The 16,680-nt window shown below is 37.7% G+C and overlaps 1 long non-coding RNA gene across 1 annotated transcript in view; it reads left to right on the top strand.

Annotated features, from left to right (window-relative positions):
- The window catches only part of LOC308068767, a 65,351-nt gene extending 49,394 nt beyond the window's left edge, over positions 1-15,957 (top strand). The window contains exon 3 of the long non-coding RNA XR_013930122.1: positions 307-15,957. This is a non-coding gene — a long non-coding RNA (uncharacterized lncRNA). The remainder of the gene's footprint in view (positions 1-306) is intronic.
- Positions 15,958-16,680: the final 723 nt, after the last annotated feature.

The raw sequence follows: 16,680 nt of genomic DNA, 5'->3' as shown, positions 1-16,680 counted from the left end.
CAATTTTTCTGTTATTGCCTTCTAAAGCATTTGGGAATCCAGCAACCAAATAAATGCAGGGGAGGCTCACTCAGGGTAGGTGATGTTCCACAAGCCAACTTTGTAACTGGAAGCAGGTTACTGTCACTTGGCTGTATGGCTTTTGTGCTCACATTTGGATCTTGCTGTTGCTCTGGGGAGACATATTGCATCAAAGTAGTTTCACATGAATTGCTAACTCTAGGCCTACTTTTACACGTAATTAATGATTAAGATGTGGTTTGTGTTCTACTTCCTGACAGGCTGTTTTCTGTCTTTAATCTCTAGGCATACATCTGTATCTATTCCTGCTAGAGGATGAGTTGTTTTCTGCATTGAAACTTTTTGATTTCATATCAGGTGAGACTAGGAAGGAGTGTGCCTGTGAGCTACTCTGGCCAAAGCTGTTATGGAGAAGTAAGTAACCTTTCCTTTAAATAACAGCTGCTCTGTGTGCCATTCTGTCTCTGAGAGTCAAGCAGAAATTCCATACTGGAACCAAGAGACTTAACGAAAGGTTAATGAATGTTAGAATTTTCCTGTGAAAAGTTCTGGTCCTGGGAAACTGGCAGTTTCTAAGAGAAGGTTGTGATATTGAAAATTTCTCAGTAAATGCCCTTCACTGATACTTTTAGACATACAACCAATGCTTATTTTGCAGCTGGTCCATGATCAGTTTTTTTTAATGCATCTGAAATTTTGGTAATTTTTCTTATTACATGTAATTTAACAGAAGAGTCGTATGAGTGCTTCTGGTCTACGTTTAAGTGTCAGATATTTTGAGACTACACGAATTTGTTCTATGTTTAGATGAAGGAGAAGCAAGAGGCAAGATTGTACTGTTTTCCCAAAGTCAGAGATAAAAGTTCCCCATCATTAATTAAAATCCATTTTTTATATCATTGTTACTCAGGTCTGTCCACCAATTTTTCTCTCTGTTTCAATTGCTGTGTTTCTTCCTTGTATTTCTTTTCTATATACCGTTACCCACTCACCCTTTTGTTTTTTCACATGCTTCTTGTTGTAGATGGGAAAGCTGCAGGATCCACAACTTACACATAGTCTTTGCAACTCTCTTAATCACTTGGCATAGCAGTGAGAGAGACCTGTTTCCATGGCGTGTGATGTGTATCTCCATGAACAGGAAAGAAAGAGATGATACTCTTTTCACGGGTCAGTAGGTCAACTTCCTAATATGCTAGCTTGGGATCCCCAAGAGGCACCCAAATGGAATTTTTTTTTTCACCTGTGTTTCTTTCATAGAAAAGGTATCTTATACTCTTTACAGACAACATTATGTGGTAATATTTAGATTTGTAAGAAGTTAACTTCAACTTTTGAAAAAGCAGATAGAACAAAGCCAGGAGACATTGGGAAATGGTGTTATTCAGGTGAACAGAGCGCAGCATTATGCCAGAAATGGGGAGGAGTAAAAAAATAATTCACAAAAGAAAGTTACATGAGTCTCCTCTTTGTGTTGACAGACTGAATGAATGGGGGTTGCATCTCACTTGATTAACTTATACTGATGTGAATGAAAACCAAGTCTCTAAATCTACTTAAAACTGTAGTGTTTCTGGCATGTGTGAAACTGCACAACATTTTAATTAAGCTATCCACAGAATGTCAATAAAAAAGTGTCTTTGAACAGGTAATAGCTATCCAAAATAAAAAAAAGAACAATTCTGGGGACACTACAAAGAACATTAGCACAGAAAGAGAAAATTTTAAGTCAATTGTAAGTCTGAACTTTCAGTAGATATAAACTGGAATATGTCCCTGTGAATTCTGAAACAGGTGAGTGAGATTGGCTGGCCTATTTAGGTTGTTTACAGTGGCTCATGATGGTCTATTAATATCAACAGATGATCTGACATTGGCTTCCCTGGGGCCAGGATTTCAGCTCTGATATATTTGTTGGGAGTTGGAGAACATAAATTAGGAATAAGGCAAGCTAGAATATATCTCCATTTAGAAGGATAAGTTATTTTTTATATAGATTTTTCAGTCTGGCAACTACGTACTATCAAGTCTGAAATGGGTGTCCCATATCAACCTGTACTTTGGGAAGACATTCTATGAAATCCACTGTATCAGAAGAGGCAAAAATCAAAAATTCTCCTGAGATCTGTATAGGCGCCTATTCTTATTTGTGGAATCTGAGGACTGATGCTAATGAATGTGTGCTGTGGATTTATCCATTCAGTAGTATAAAAAAACCCTACACGTTGTGTTTACTAGCATCTCATAGGAAAAATACTGGCTGTTCCTCCCAAGCAGTTATGTGTCCTCTTTAGGTTTGGGTTCAGTGAGAACAGCAACCAAATCTGTTACTACACTGTTTCTTTAATAGATCTTAAAATGCTTTAAAAAAAAGAGATTGATAATATTTTTCCAGGTGGGAAAGCTGAGACAGAGTCCAGTGAAATGATTTCTAAATGACATTCAGATGGCAAACAAGAGAGCTGGAAATTTAGGCTTGGTGGTGTACACCATGGATCTGACAATTATCCCCAGGTAGAAGTTACCTTTCTATGTTAGAAAGACAATTAACCGTATCTTTAATGTTAGAAATTATCTTTCTGACAAAACATTTGTTTCTGTCAGTTTGGTTTTTGGCTTTGAGGGTTTTGTATGTTTGGGTTTTTTGGTCAGTGTCTTCTAGTACCTTGTAAATGTTGACAGATTCTTAACTTTGCAGGTTCTATGAGAATATGAATTTCTCTATTTCTTATTTTGCAGAGAGCAACAGATCTTGAAAAGCACCTAGGTGCTTAATTCCCAGAAAATTGACTAAAAGATTTAACTAAGCTTCCACAGTAAGGCTGTGCCAGTCTAAGCCAGCCATTGAATCTGGCTCTCCCGAGCCCAGTACAGTGCCCTGGGGCCAAACAGAGATGCAACATGGTGTGACATGTTATATCTTCACTATACAACATTGTGAAAGGGAGGATCAGAATAATTTCTTAGTTCATGCTTGACTAGAATTCATGCAGCTGGCATTTCTTATTGGTAATTCAAAGCAACCTACACTCACAATTAAAAAGCTTTTTTGTGAATTGTAAGCAAAGACTTTTCAGCCTGCACTTTGGGGTTCCCTGGTCTGAGCTGTCCTTTGAGCCCCTGTGTAACTGCAGAGCATAAGAATAATCGAGTAATTTTGGCCTTTACACAACCTATAGTGAGGTGTTATTTAAAAATTAGTATAATATCATTGTTTACTTTTTACTGAATAATCAAGTAAACATCTCTTTCTTAATCCCTTGAGGCTTCAGAGGTCAGGCTTCTGCTTTTTGGCCTCAGGTTCTATGGCTAAGAGGACACAATTCACATGTAGTTCTTTAAGGAAAAACAGATTTTCCTGTGGTTCTTTTTGTTTTCTTTTTTTTTGTGAGTTTTTTTTTTTTTTCCCCTAAGTCTCAGGGACTGATTCATCTCTATCATAATTTTTTACAGTGCTTTCAGTCCAAACCTTTTGCAAAGTTAACCCCTCTTACTTTACTGTGAGAGCTGAATTGGCTTCAAACTTCATAAACTATCTGAAAATAAATACAAAATCTCATTTTGTTCTTTTAATGCTTCTGAAGAATTCCTTAAGTAAGCTTAAGGCATTACTTTTTTAAACAGGCCTCCTCCACTTAGTGTTTCTGAGGCAGCCCACAGTGTGTTGTAGAATGGTAGCTGTTACCTCAAATCAAATGCTGTCTTACATTTACCACTTGATAGAGTTTTCCATAACAAAGACAGCAGACTAAAGCCTGTTACAGTAAGCCATACTTTATTTCAAATCAAATGCTAATCCATCTGAAGACATAAATACAGCCACTGAAACCCCAAACTTCAAATTTCAGTCACTATTGTTTCACGTAAGGCACACATTTCATTTGAAGTGAACTATCATGAAACTATCATAATGCAATTAGCAGCTGTCGTGTGGGAAACCTATGAGGTCAGACAAACAAGGCAACCAGATGGTGCTCACAGTTCTGCATATTCAATCAACATTTTTTCATACTGTATCATAAACTTTCTTCTCTGGTGCAAAGGGCCCCACGACTTAATCTTGACAAGTTTATGTGTTAGTTTGCATTGTCAGGAGCTAATGTTGTATCTCATATGCACTATTATTAAACAAATTCAAAATATGAAATACCTACTCAAATGTAAAGTGCAAGAAATAAAATCACAAGGTTGGATTTCTCTCTGGCTATGTGAAACAAAGGCAAGGATTGAATTGTGGGTTTTCACAATGGAGGGATTTTACCAGTGAAATGCCACAAGGATCTGAGGTGGGATCTGTATCATGCAATAATCTTGGTAGCATAAATTACACAATTTCAGGTAAGGTTACATAATTTCTGGATAACAGCACATTGCCTAGGGTACAAACAGTTGCAAAACACTCTCAAAAAGCTCAATAGAGTGAATGAGAAATTTCAGTTTGTCCTGGTTTTGGCTAGGATAGTTCTGGGTTTTTTTCAGTAGCTTGTGCAGTGCTGTGTTTTGGATTTAGTATGAGAATAATGTTGATAGCACACTGATGTTTTTAGCTGTTGCTGGGTAATGTTGATACTAAGTCAAGGACTCTTCAGTTTCTCAGTCCCTGCCAGCGAGAGGGCTGGAGGGGCACAAGAAACTGGGAGGGGACACAGCCAGGACGGCTGACCTGAACTAGCCAAAGGGATATTCCATACCACAGAACATCATGCTGAGTATATAAACTGGAGCGGAGTTGGCCAGGGCCTGCTGACCACTTCTTGGGGACTGTCTGGGCATCAGTCAGTGGATGGTGAGCAATTGCGTTGTGCATCACTTGTTTTTTTCCCCTTCCTTTTAGAATTTATTCTTTCCTATTATGTCTCCTTTTCATTGTTGTTGTTGTTATTATTATCATTATGATTATTATCATAATCATAATATTTTACTTTATTTTAATTACTGAATTGTTCTTATCTCAGCCCTCGAGTTTTACCTTTTTCCCAATTCTCCTCCCCATCCCGCTGGGGGTGGTGAGGAGTGAGCAAGTGGCTGCATGGTACTTAGTTGCCAGCTAGGGTTAAGCCACGACATGGTTGAAATTTAAAGATGGCAAATGACCAGGAAGTTGGGTGGAACATCTTGGGAGTCGCTGTGGGTTGCTCTCTGAGGACATCAACTTGATGTGCAGCATCAGTCTAAAAAGCACACGGGAATTACCTGGAAAGAATAGAATGCAAAACAGAAGATAGCAGTATCATGCTGTGAATTCATAATGCTTTCATAGCTTGGGTGCTGAATGAATTTTTGGGCATCCTTTCTCAAAAAAAGACACAGTAGAACTATGTGAGGCACAGAAAATTTTAAGAAGGATGGTCAGAAATAGTGAAAAAAACCTTCCACATCAGGTAAGCTGGACTGAATAAGACACAGCCTTCAGAGGGGTTAAGTGCAGAAGGAGCATGATACAGGTTTATGTAATTTTGTACCATGTGAAGAAAATCAATAAGGAATTATTTATTTATATGCTTGTAGCACAGAAGCTTAGAGATAACAAAGAGCAGAAGGTTTAGAAGGGAAAGAAGCACTTTTTTACACAATACAGAAATGAAGGTCTTCTGTTCAGTAATTTCCCAGTTTATATGTGTCAAAATTATAAAAGAGTGAATAAATAGATGTGTCAGCAGGGAGGATGGCTCAAAAAGTACCTAAACTGTGAGTGCCATATCTTGGGGGGAAGGAGGCAAATGCAGAAGAATCCCAGTGCATCTCCAGTTTGTAATATTGTTTTCCTAGAATTTCTGCTATTGTGCACTTTCAGAGGTAGGGTACAAGGTTGGGTTTTAGTCTGGGGGCTCAGACTAATGCTTTCATGTAGACAAGTCATTGAGGCTCCCAAAATCAAATCTCTTTGCCTGAAGTTCCTCAGTAAACTTCAAATCCACACTGTAAAAGATATGTAAATACTTACGGGGTTTAAACACAAAGGTTTTTTCTTATATGTTTTTCACACTGCGATCTCAGGGCTAGGAGATGGGTTCTGTTACCTCTTGCACTGCCCAGGGAGTAGGGTTTTACTGGCGGACAGTGACAATTCTAACACAGCTCTCTAACTTGCCATCAGCTGCCTTTACTGTAAAAACAGTTCCATTAGTTGGTCTTGCTGTATCCTTGAAAAATCCCTCTTAAAAAAAAAAAAAAAAAAGCTTTCGAAGAGAAGGAGATCTAGCACACATAACATTAGAAAATCCATAAAATTGTTCTTGGTTTTTTTGGGTTTTTTTTAAACCTTATCTATTAATGTAGTGTTCAGGAATTATACTAGCTTGCCAGTTAAATAGCTTTCTTCAGGCTTATCAAAAAGTTTATGATGAGTTTTATGATTGACATTACTTGTGTGTATGGTTACATATTCTCAGTAAATTATCTAAACTGTGGGCACAGATTCTCAAACCAGTGTATCCGGAAATACTTCCTTCATCTTTAGGAAGTGAATTTGCAAAACTGGCCCACAAGGGTCCTGCAACATTTGGCCCTATATTCTTCCATCTCCAGAATAACTGAAGGGAAATGGAATTTCAAAAAGGCTTTATCTGTTTGGTATGATTTTGGATTAGATTGAGATTACAGAAGCTTTTATGGATTTGTTTTTACACCGGTAGGTTAATATCTGAATTTCGTTTCTGAAATTCATTTGTTGGATTATTGTAAAACAAATTCTGACAGGGAATAGCCATATCTCATACAAAAACCTGAAAATATTCTTTGCTCTTGAGATTTCAGCCTGTTTTATCATGCCATGTTAACACTGTTTTGTAGAACATAAGGCCAGGCTAACCACCAGGCTTGGTGGAAACCCCTCCAGTCATCCTGGGTAAATGACTAATGCACCTATCTTCTTATGTTTATCACATACCTACTTTACATGTGCATGTCAGGCATTTAAATATATTTCTTTTTTTTTTTGCATTTTATAATTAAAACTTCATTGGCCAAGAAGGAGGGTAAGGAGGGGTCCATTACTCTTTACCCTAATACTTAAATACTTACAAGAATAGGAGGGACAACCACGGATAGGATGTCTTGATGCCTTGACTCATTTCCATGAATGTCAGTCCAGTGACAAGTTATTGGAGGTTTTGAACATGAAGACCTTTTGGATTTAAGTATATGAACTGGGAGCTCTTTGTACATACAGGCAAACTATCACTGGAATTCCACTACTAGGTGGAGTGTTAATTTAGTTCAAGGATAAATCACAGTTCTCGGGAGATAAATCAGAACTCTATAGACTACTGTGGAAGAGCTCTTAGCAAACAGTCCTGGAGAGCTGATTTCTGGAAACAGCTGAGTTCCCTTTCATATCCAGTCTGTACCTATGATATCCTATCATGACTGTGTTGCCAAATGAATATGTATTCCAAGCTAGATGGAGAGAAAATCTTTTGACAGAAAAGAGAGGAACCCCCCCTGTCAATTGATTACTGTACCTGCAGCTATGAAAAAAAAATATATATATATATGTATATGGGGGGTGGTGGTGGTGTGCATTTCTTTGATTTAAATCAGTTAAAAAGGACTTACATAAGCAATAATTTTTTAAAATTGTATAACTGCAGATATGATGTTATGGTAAAGGTACTATGCAGAGTATTAAGCTAGCTCTGAATGTCTGCATGATCCTTATCACAGCATCTATAAATCATTTGCAAGGCAGCTGGCAATTATGAAGGTCTATTGATAGGCCATAGAATGGCAGGAGGGAATAAAAGGGAATATAAAGAATAAAATTAGCAAAGATAGTTTTATTTGAAAATATGCTTGTTTGCAAACATTTTTTGTTTTATTTTTGTCCTCTTATCTCCCTTGGAAATGTAAACCATGCAAAAGCACAGAGACTTCCTGCTGCCAAAATTTATCTTTTTTGACAGTAACTGCTGCTTACCTGAAGAATTAGAGGGAACATGGTTTTCTTCTGAAGTAGTGCACCATGTTGTGCATTCAAATTTTTACTCTTCCTGATGTGATTTGATGATACTGTTACAAAGCTAAACTGTTGACTAAGGCTGTGAAGTAAATTGAGTGGACTATAGTTCCTGAAAGTGGAAAAAAAATAAAAAAATCATGAGCTGTTCTGTGCAGTTAGAATAGTATAATCACAGTAAGGGAGAATTTAAACTTGACAAGTTTATGAAAACCTGTTTAAAATTCTTAACATAATTTAATTTCTATGATCTATCTGTAATGACATTGCCAAAGTCCAAATAATATGATGCAACACACTAATGGTGTTTTGGGGTGATCTTTGTAGCATTTGAGATTTGTAATAATAGTAACACTACCTTTCTTCAAAGAATACTTTATAAGAAAATCTATTTCAGGAGATGATAATCTTATTTATTTATAAATAATAAAGGTGTCAGAGGGAGGAGAATATACTCTGATCAGCCATTACAATACACATGCCAAACCCATGGTAAGAACGAGATACACATTCTATTGGACCTTATTTCTTAATAATAAACTTTTGTGTGCTTCTGATTTCCAGAAGTAATTTATGCTATATCATCAGACAGTAATAATTTTTATTGTCATAATGGTTTTATGTGCCTATATTAAAGAACCCAGAGGTGCGTACAAGGAAGCACCTAAAATAATCTGTGCTCTGTGGGGCACACTTGGTAGAAGAGAAATGTTCTGACTGAAGGGAAGGAAATTTTGTGTATGTATTATGTAAACTCATCTTCATTTAAGATGTTTCACAAACTTCCAGTGAAATATATGAAGTAGAAGGCTTACCTGAGCAAGAAAAGGGTTTGAAAGTAGTTGTCCCTGCAAACTGCTGCAAACTGAGACTTGAATATCCAAGATTTCTACCAGCCTCATTGGAAAGTCAGTGTACGGTAACTGACTGCTTCACTAGCTCATGAGTTGGTTTGGCAGAATGAAGTTCCAGCTTAGTTTAATACCTCTTTAGTCTACTGCTGAGAATGTACAGCAGTGTCTAAATTCAACGCATGAGTAATTCCAGTCCTGGCTGGAGTTCGAATGTCATCTGTGCAGTCACTGCATGCTGTTGGAACAGCAGGTGGAGCCTACAAAGCCTGTTTCAAAAAGTACTACAGGGAACACTGGAAGGAACTTGACTGTCTCTTCCAAACCCACAGAGACTTTAAGGATTTTTGGGATTTTATTTACAGAGAGGACAATTAGATACCAGTTTAAAAAAAAAAATTCCGAAGAGTTAGGTCTTACATGAATGTATTATTATCAAAACCTAAGGTTTTCTGACTTGTCCATTTTTTTTTGTTGTTGTCTCAATTTCAGAATGGAAATAAGAAAAGCAATGTCAGTAAGATAAATGATCACAATTACTTTGGTCTTAATCATATTGCTCCATGACCATGATGGATCCTGGAAGAGAACACACTTTTCTCTTTTTTTTGACCTTATTATTATTATTTTTATTATTATTTTATTTTGACCTTATTATTATTATTTCTCTTCTTATGACCTTAGCAGGGCCATTTACTAGATTACTGTCACTTGCAGACAAATAGGTGAAGTGTAAAGTCAGTATAAGATGGTGCTGCAGGAGGCTACTGTTTGCCCTATTGCAGAAATCAGTCTGTTCATTTGCATTATACATTGAAATCAGTGAGATTTCAAGGTCTGAATCTGAACCTGATTTTGAGACTTAAACCATCTACAAAGAAGCAGATCTAATACCCATAACTAAGGCAGTATTTACTAGTTTTCTAGTTTGCTTTTTCTAGGTCTTATATTATTTGTGTTCAGTTTCTGAAGAGTTAAACCTGAATTGTCCTTCAGATTCGTTTGAATGTAATCTTGTCACTCACTTGGCTGACTCAATAATTTATTGATTAGTTGTTAACTTGACATGCTTCTTTCTATTGTTTATAGCAGAAACTAGTTATTTCCTAAATTTCTCTGTTGTTGCTGTTAGTCTAAGTTTAACATCTTTTGGGCAAGCCTATCTCACTGGAGTGTCCAAGTGCAGCCAGCTATGGTCCTGGTACTGCCAGCAGGGTCTAACATTGACAATCAGCTGAAGTCTTGACTACTGCTGCTATTATAAAAAAAAAGTGTGGGAGAAACTGCAGTATCAAGTTTTAAATTTGAGAGTTATTATGGATTTAGAAGAAACAATACAGGCAGAAACTGGAATATGGCCATTTCAGTATTTTTTCTTACAGATTGTGAGCAAAGAATGGAATGGAGCATTAAAAAAGAAATCCAGGGGGAAAAAAAAATTACTTACTGACTGGTGGCTGAATTAGAACAAATCCCTTAGAATGACGTCACTTTTATTTGAGAACAGCAACTGCTGGAAAAATCATTGACCTGTTTCAATGTTTTGGTGTAAAAAAACCCAAAACTAACTAGTTTTAATAGTAGAATCTTCCACTGATACCTACTTCATAAAAGAAGAAGTCTTTTATCTGTCTAGTAGTTCTTAAATTATTGAGTGAAAGACATCTGCCTGGACTGAAGTTAGATTCTTTTAGAACTAAGGATCTGTATATATACCGTAATTAGTTTTCAATCCTTTATTTACAAGTAGAACAAATCTATTTAAATAAGTCTTACAAGATTTCTCACATTAAGCTCTTATTACATCTGTGAAGGATCAGTGATTTGTTAAAATATAGACTGAAGTCAACAAAATAGAACCTGTATAAGACTACTAGGGAAGAGAATCAGCTCCCCTCCAAACAGTGCACCAAAATTGATTCTGTCTTTAAAGGTGTCGTAATAAATTTGTATTTTCCCTTTCAAAATGACATTTCAACATTTAATTTATTCCCATTACTCTTAAATGCATAGCCAAGTGCAGAATTTCTAGAAGGGCTTGTGCTGTCCTTGTTCTGATCACATAGATCCTTTGAGGAAAAGGCTTGCTTGGAAATTGTGCAATGGCCATAGAAAAGGAATATTTTTAACAGTTTAAAAATAGATCAGATGCTGCACTCCATGCAACCAACTGTTCTCACTTTCCAAGTGATGGAATGTCCACCCACACCTCTCTTGGAAAGAAGAATTGTTAATTCAAAAAGAGTCCGTGTTTCAAGCTGTAGGCTGTACTGACAATTTGACAGTGCCCACACCACCAGACCTTGCTCTTACACCTAAAGCCACTTGGAAGTTTCAAAATGGAGTGCTGTTGTTGAGGTACGTCCTTCAACACTTCTGGTTTGTATTTGTGCCATTACTGTGACTATTTTTATAAAATACCTGTCACTTGTTGACCAGCAGGAGCTTACTCTCTCTTATTTTTTCCCACCCCCCTAACAAACAGTTGTAGCAAACATAATACATGTTCTACTTGCCATCACCGGGATATAAAGAGAATTGCTAACTCTGAATTCATAAATATTGAGCAGTCTCCATTTGGCAGCTTTGCCATTGCTGTATAATTGCAATGAGAATGTAGGTCCCAATTACACTTAAGATTTATCAGATTATATTTAGGGCATGAATTGCAGCCTTTAATGAGATGGGATAATGGGTGGTAATCAGGTTAGGAGAGGACTGAAATGGCTTTAAGAGAAACTTTGAACTATCCAGTGTGAAGCTCTGTTAACTAGAAGCTACTGCAACTGTGCTTAATAGCACATTTGGTGCCATTAGGGCCCTGCTGCTGCCCTTTGATACCATTCCTGACATGGTCCTTCGTCTCATTTGCCTTCTCAAGCAGGAAACTGCAAGGGCAATTTCAAAGCCATCTTCTTAGTGTCCAGTAGTCCCTAAGTGTGGGGACTACCCTAACAAGCCTTACACTTTCAATATGTCATTCTAGCTGCCTAACCTAGCTAACACAGGTTGAGCTTCTCACTTCAGATTCTCATAGGCCATTTCTGGTGTAGGTGTGACACACCACACCAAGTTGATACATGCTCCTATCCTCTGTCATCCTGGAATAGTATCTTTATTCTTCAGTCTGGATAAAGTGTTTAAATGAAGATCTGTTTGTGCCTGCAGAATTACCCCATTCCTGTTCCCCGAGAACCCTGCACAGCAAAGGCGTTATGCTAAAATGATAACATTTCCTCTTTTAACACGCCCGTGTTTATGGGAAATACCTGTCATTTGCTGTGTGAACTGCGCTGGCATCGGTAACTTCAATAGACACGTCTGCATGGACACATGCCAGCATTTTGGTAACTCCCAGTCTGCAGGGCATAAAGCCAGCTCTTGCTGAATCCCTGCCGTATAGCCATGCTATCACATCTTCTGGAGGGGCAGTCTGTATTTGTACGTTTTTCCATAACAAAGATGCACGAAGCCAGCACTGACATTTTGCCCAGCTGCTTAGGACTGAGCAATGTCTATTCCTCCTCTGTGTAGGAACGGTCAGTGTCATGTACCCTACTGTGGCAAAGGCAATCCTGAAACAACTGCCTTCAGTATAGGCAGTACATAACCGAACCAGAGGATTAGGGGGTGACACTGAAATACTACCGGTATTTCCACTGACCAAACTACTATCTGTACAAGTGATTTTGGTGTACATATGTGTAGGCATATCCTCAGTACTTGGAAAGATTGTATGGTCACTAACTAGTAAAAACTTTTTCAACAGTGTAAAAAATACTTAAAATTGAACGCTGATTTATTTTGCTGCCAGGCACGTTCTTTAACAGACATGTACAGACAGTAGTTGTCAAGGAGTTATATATGGCAAACTGACCTGCATCTGCTCAGGGAGATGAGAGCCTAATGCACATATGGCATTATACAAGTTTACTAGCAAATGTATTACCCTTGTATGTTGAATAGCCCAGCTGTGCTGCTTTTTCTTATGGGCTGAAAGTAAGGGGCAACACTTTAGCATGCCCTGTTGGAAGGAGCAGAATGGGTTCTGGGAAACACCAGAGAGCCACGCCATAATCCTTGGGAGCAGAACAAAACAATCAATGTCATCTCCACAAATACCGGCTACAATAGGAGATTTCTAATTACTTACTATTTTTTTTAACTTTGGACCCTATCTTCTAAATTTTTTTCCAGTCACCTGTGCAAATTTAAATTTCAGTTTGCTCTGTGCATTTCCTCAATGTATATTAATTTACACCTCGCCTGTGTTCAGTAGGTGAGCTATTAAAGGACAGTTATTTAGAAAAATATATTTTACTGTTGTATGGATCAGATCTTTCAAAACAAGTACTTCTGCAAAATAGGTCTATGCATGTTCAAAGTTCCTCCTTCCTGTACTGGCATTTCTTACAATTAGCCAAAAAAACCCCCAACCCAACAAAAAACGAAACTATAGTCTATAGCCCCAATCTAAAGAGCAAAGCATCATGCATTGCAGGAAACAAATAGCTGAGTAAATAACTGGAAATAGTTTAAATTTAAATATTTATTGTAGAAGGTTAAACACAAATATGTGGGTTTTGTTATTAAATATGTCCCTTTTATGAAGCATAGTGTTGTGTCTACGACGATGTAAGATACTTCAGCATGACTGATCTAACCTCAAAAGTATTTGTTTACGGTGAGTTATACTGAAATATTCATGGACAGAAAGAAAGTAGTAAGGTTTAATTAACATATGTATCTGTGGGATACACAGATACATAAAATAGCAAGAAGTGCAATAATCTGTTGTTAGTAGCTTGCAGTTATTTCTGTCCTTAGGAGTAATTGAAATATACGGGCTGACAGAGCATCTTTACGGCTGGCTTGGGCATTGCAGTGTTTACTGGGGAATGGGAGTATGCGGTTGATTAACATTGGAAGTATCCATCTCTCCATGTAAATAGAGCATTGGAAGAAAGGATTATTTGGTGATGAAGCATAAAACCATGATTTGGAAACTGGAGGTTCATTTCCCAGCTCTGTTACATGTTTTCTCAAAAGTAAAGCATCAGAGCACTCCATTTTGCCTCTTTTGCAGGCAGAGAAGTGAGCAGTAGAAGTTTCTCTCCCATTTTGCAAAGCACGTCCCAGAATCACAAGTCTTCTGTGGATACTGCTGGTTTGCTTTATATCCTAGTAAAAATCTGATTTTGCCATATTATACCTATATGCCACATATTTCATAGCATAATCCCTATATCCACTGGCCTTGCAGGGACAGTATAGTACAAATAGAGACGGCGCCAGGATACGAGCTGAAGTTGGGCAATGTTTTGTAGGAATGCCACGGGTTGTGCTGTCAAACATCATACTACCACAAACCATATTCTCTCTGGCACTCATTTATTGATAAGTATTGTGTCCTAAATTATTCATGCGGTTTTTTATCCTCTTGTTCTGCATTTTGAGGGCTTCTCGCTTTTTCCAAGTACATTTCTTTTGCGGCATAGTATTATAAACAGTGATGATAATCAGCAAAAAGGCAGCAACAACAGGACCAAAAAAAATGGAGGCACATCTTGTAGTTGGTTAGAAAATCATAAATACAGTGGAGTAGTCATACCTTCCGCCCACATGAATATCAAAGGATGGGCACCTCTAGATGAGGTGAACGTACGCGTGTCTTCAGCTGATAGTGCCTGCTGCACAATTAAGTTTAGTATCCTAGTAACAGCTGCCCATGCCTCCTCCAGCAGGGACGTGCAGTGAACTTTTAAAGGGCAGACTTCAGCACGCTGAATAAAAAGCAGCAGGCAGAAGGGCAAAGTCAAAAATTTAGAAAAAATGGCTGCAGGCTGTTTTGTGCGGGTTTTTTGAGAGCATTTCATTAAAGGAGCAGAAGGCTTGTGTGCCTTCTAAGCATTTAAGAAGTAGTGGAGTGTTTATGTGAAAGAACTTCAATAGAGCCAATAACATTTGCTAAAATAGCAGATCATGCCTGAATGCAACAGGTTTGACTGGAGCAGGGATCACAGTTCAGAAAGAAATTACAAGGGCAACATGAGGATCAAAGAGAAAAAGCTGAAGGACTTAACTAGACACAAGCTGCTCTGATACTGTCTGGTAGTACTCGTTTGCATATCTAAAGGTCAATCAAAGCAAGAATTACACATACACATAATGGCTTGGCTTTCAAGAGCCCTTCAGGCCTTTGTGTCTGCTCTTAGGTACTTCAGTCTAAGGACATTGGGGTAGGTAATGCACAGCCAAACGGAGACTTCAAATCTTTTGAAAACGTCACATGGATTTTCATATCCTCATCAATATTTGAAATGCTATGTGTTCATTTTAGGAAATTATAATTTTCTTTTATGAAGGCAAATACACTTCTAAAACAATGTGATATGATTTTCTCTTGGCTTTGTGTATGTGTCTGTATGCATGTATTTTTTCCCTAATCTTCCCTTCACCTGCAGTTCTTAGTTGCGTATTTTCTGTGGTCAAGCCATTTAACCTTCAGCAAACCTGATCTGAGCATATGTGAAAAGGTTGTGCTAGTGAGAAAATGTGATTAGGACACATGATAGTTCTCTGGTTGTAAATCCTCTTGATACTAATGGGAGAGGGACCTCACTGGAGTATGACACAGCAAGCAAAAAGCACCAAACAACAGCCTGCTGGACCATACCCTACGAATATTCAGTGCAAGCCCTGTTCAAGATTAAATAGCTACAGACAGTAAAGAGCCAGAGACAACATTAGCTTTAGCAATTATCTGAAGTGCCATAGTCCACATGTTCAAAATTAGTATAATTTTAAGTGTCAGGCACCTTAATTTGTAGTTCTTCTTAGATTATGCATGTCTATTCAATCCATGGAAACTATGTTTACAAACATTATGTGGGTTGTAATGGCAAGTACTTGAAAACTAAAACAGATTAGATTGTTGATTGTGCTTTTAACTTCAGCTCTGCCTCTTTGTCCACCCACGAGATCTCTGTGGCAAAATATAAACTGCTTGTGCTTCGAGCAAGCACAGCTGGGAGTGCTGAGACAAATATAAACCTGATGTTTCTTCAATATAGGGAGGGTAAAGGCAAATTAAGTAACATTCTTTGAACGTAATACTTTTCTATGTGTTAGTTTCTTGGTCATCTTTTTAAAAATTAAATCAAAATAACTTTTCTGTACAATTACACATGTGTATATGGTCCATGGAACCCATCCTGCTAAGATAATGCCTTTTCCTGAGGTTTTAAACCTAGTTCTTAATAGAGTATCACTGTTTGCTGGCTGCCAGCTACAGGATAAAGTTGGATATAAATTTTTCTGAGGTGTGTTATTGGACATGGTCCTGGGCAACTGGCTTCAGGTGGGGCTTGAGCAGGGGGCTTGGACTTCTAGAAGTCCCTTTCAACCTCAGCCATTCTGTGATTCTGTTAAGACTAATAATATATTTTATATATTTTATGATAGCGTGCCAATGAAAAATGATTGCTTGTTCATGTAAAGTCCCAGACTGTCTCTGTTTTACTTTCCTTGTTGAAGAAATCAGTCTGAGATTGTGAAAAATAACCCAGCCTGCTAGATTTCTCTTCTGTCTCTCTCTCCCTCTCTCTTTTTTGATAATAGCTGTCATCTTTCTGGAGAATCCTGGAATGACTGAGATGCCAGGCCAAGAACAGGAGGTAAAAGAAATATTAATGCCTACCTAACATAAATGTGAATGACACAGTACATTTTTTAAGGATGAATTTAACAAGTTCTATCTTCTTGGAGGAATATTTCTGGTTTTGGTTTTTTTTGTGTGTATGTGTGTCTGGTTAAATCCCTCTCTAAGGGTATCAGGATGGCCTCATATGA

Source organism: Falco punctatus (genome assembly GCF_963210335.1).
Source record: "Falco punctatus genome assembly, chromosome: 1".
NCBI lineage: Eukaryota > Metazoa > Chordata > Aves > Falconiformes > Falconidae > Falco > Falco punctatus.
The sequence above is the reverse complement of the archived record's forward strand: the minus strand, read 5'-3'. Positions and strand labels throughout refer to the sequence as shown.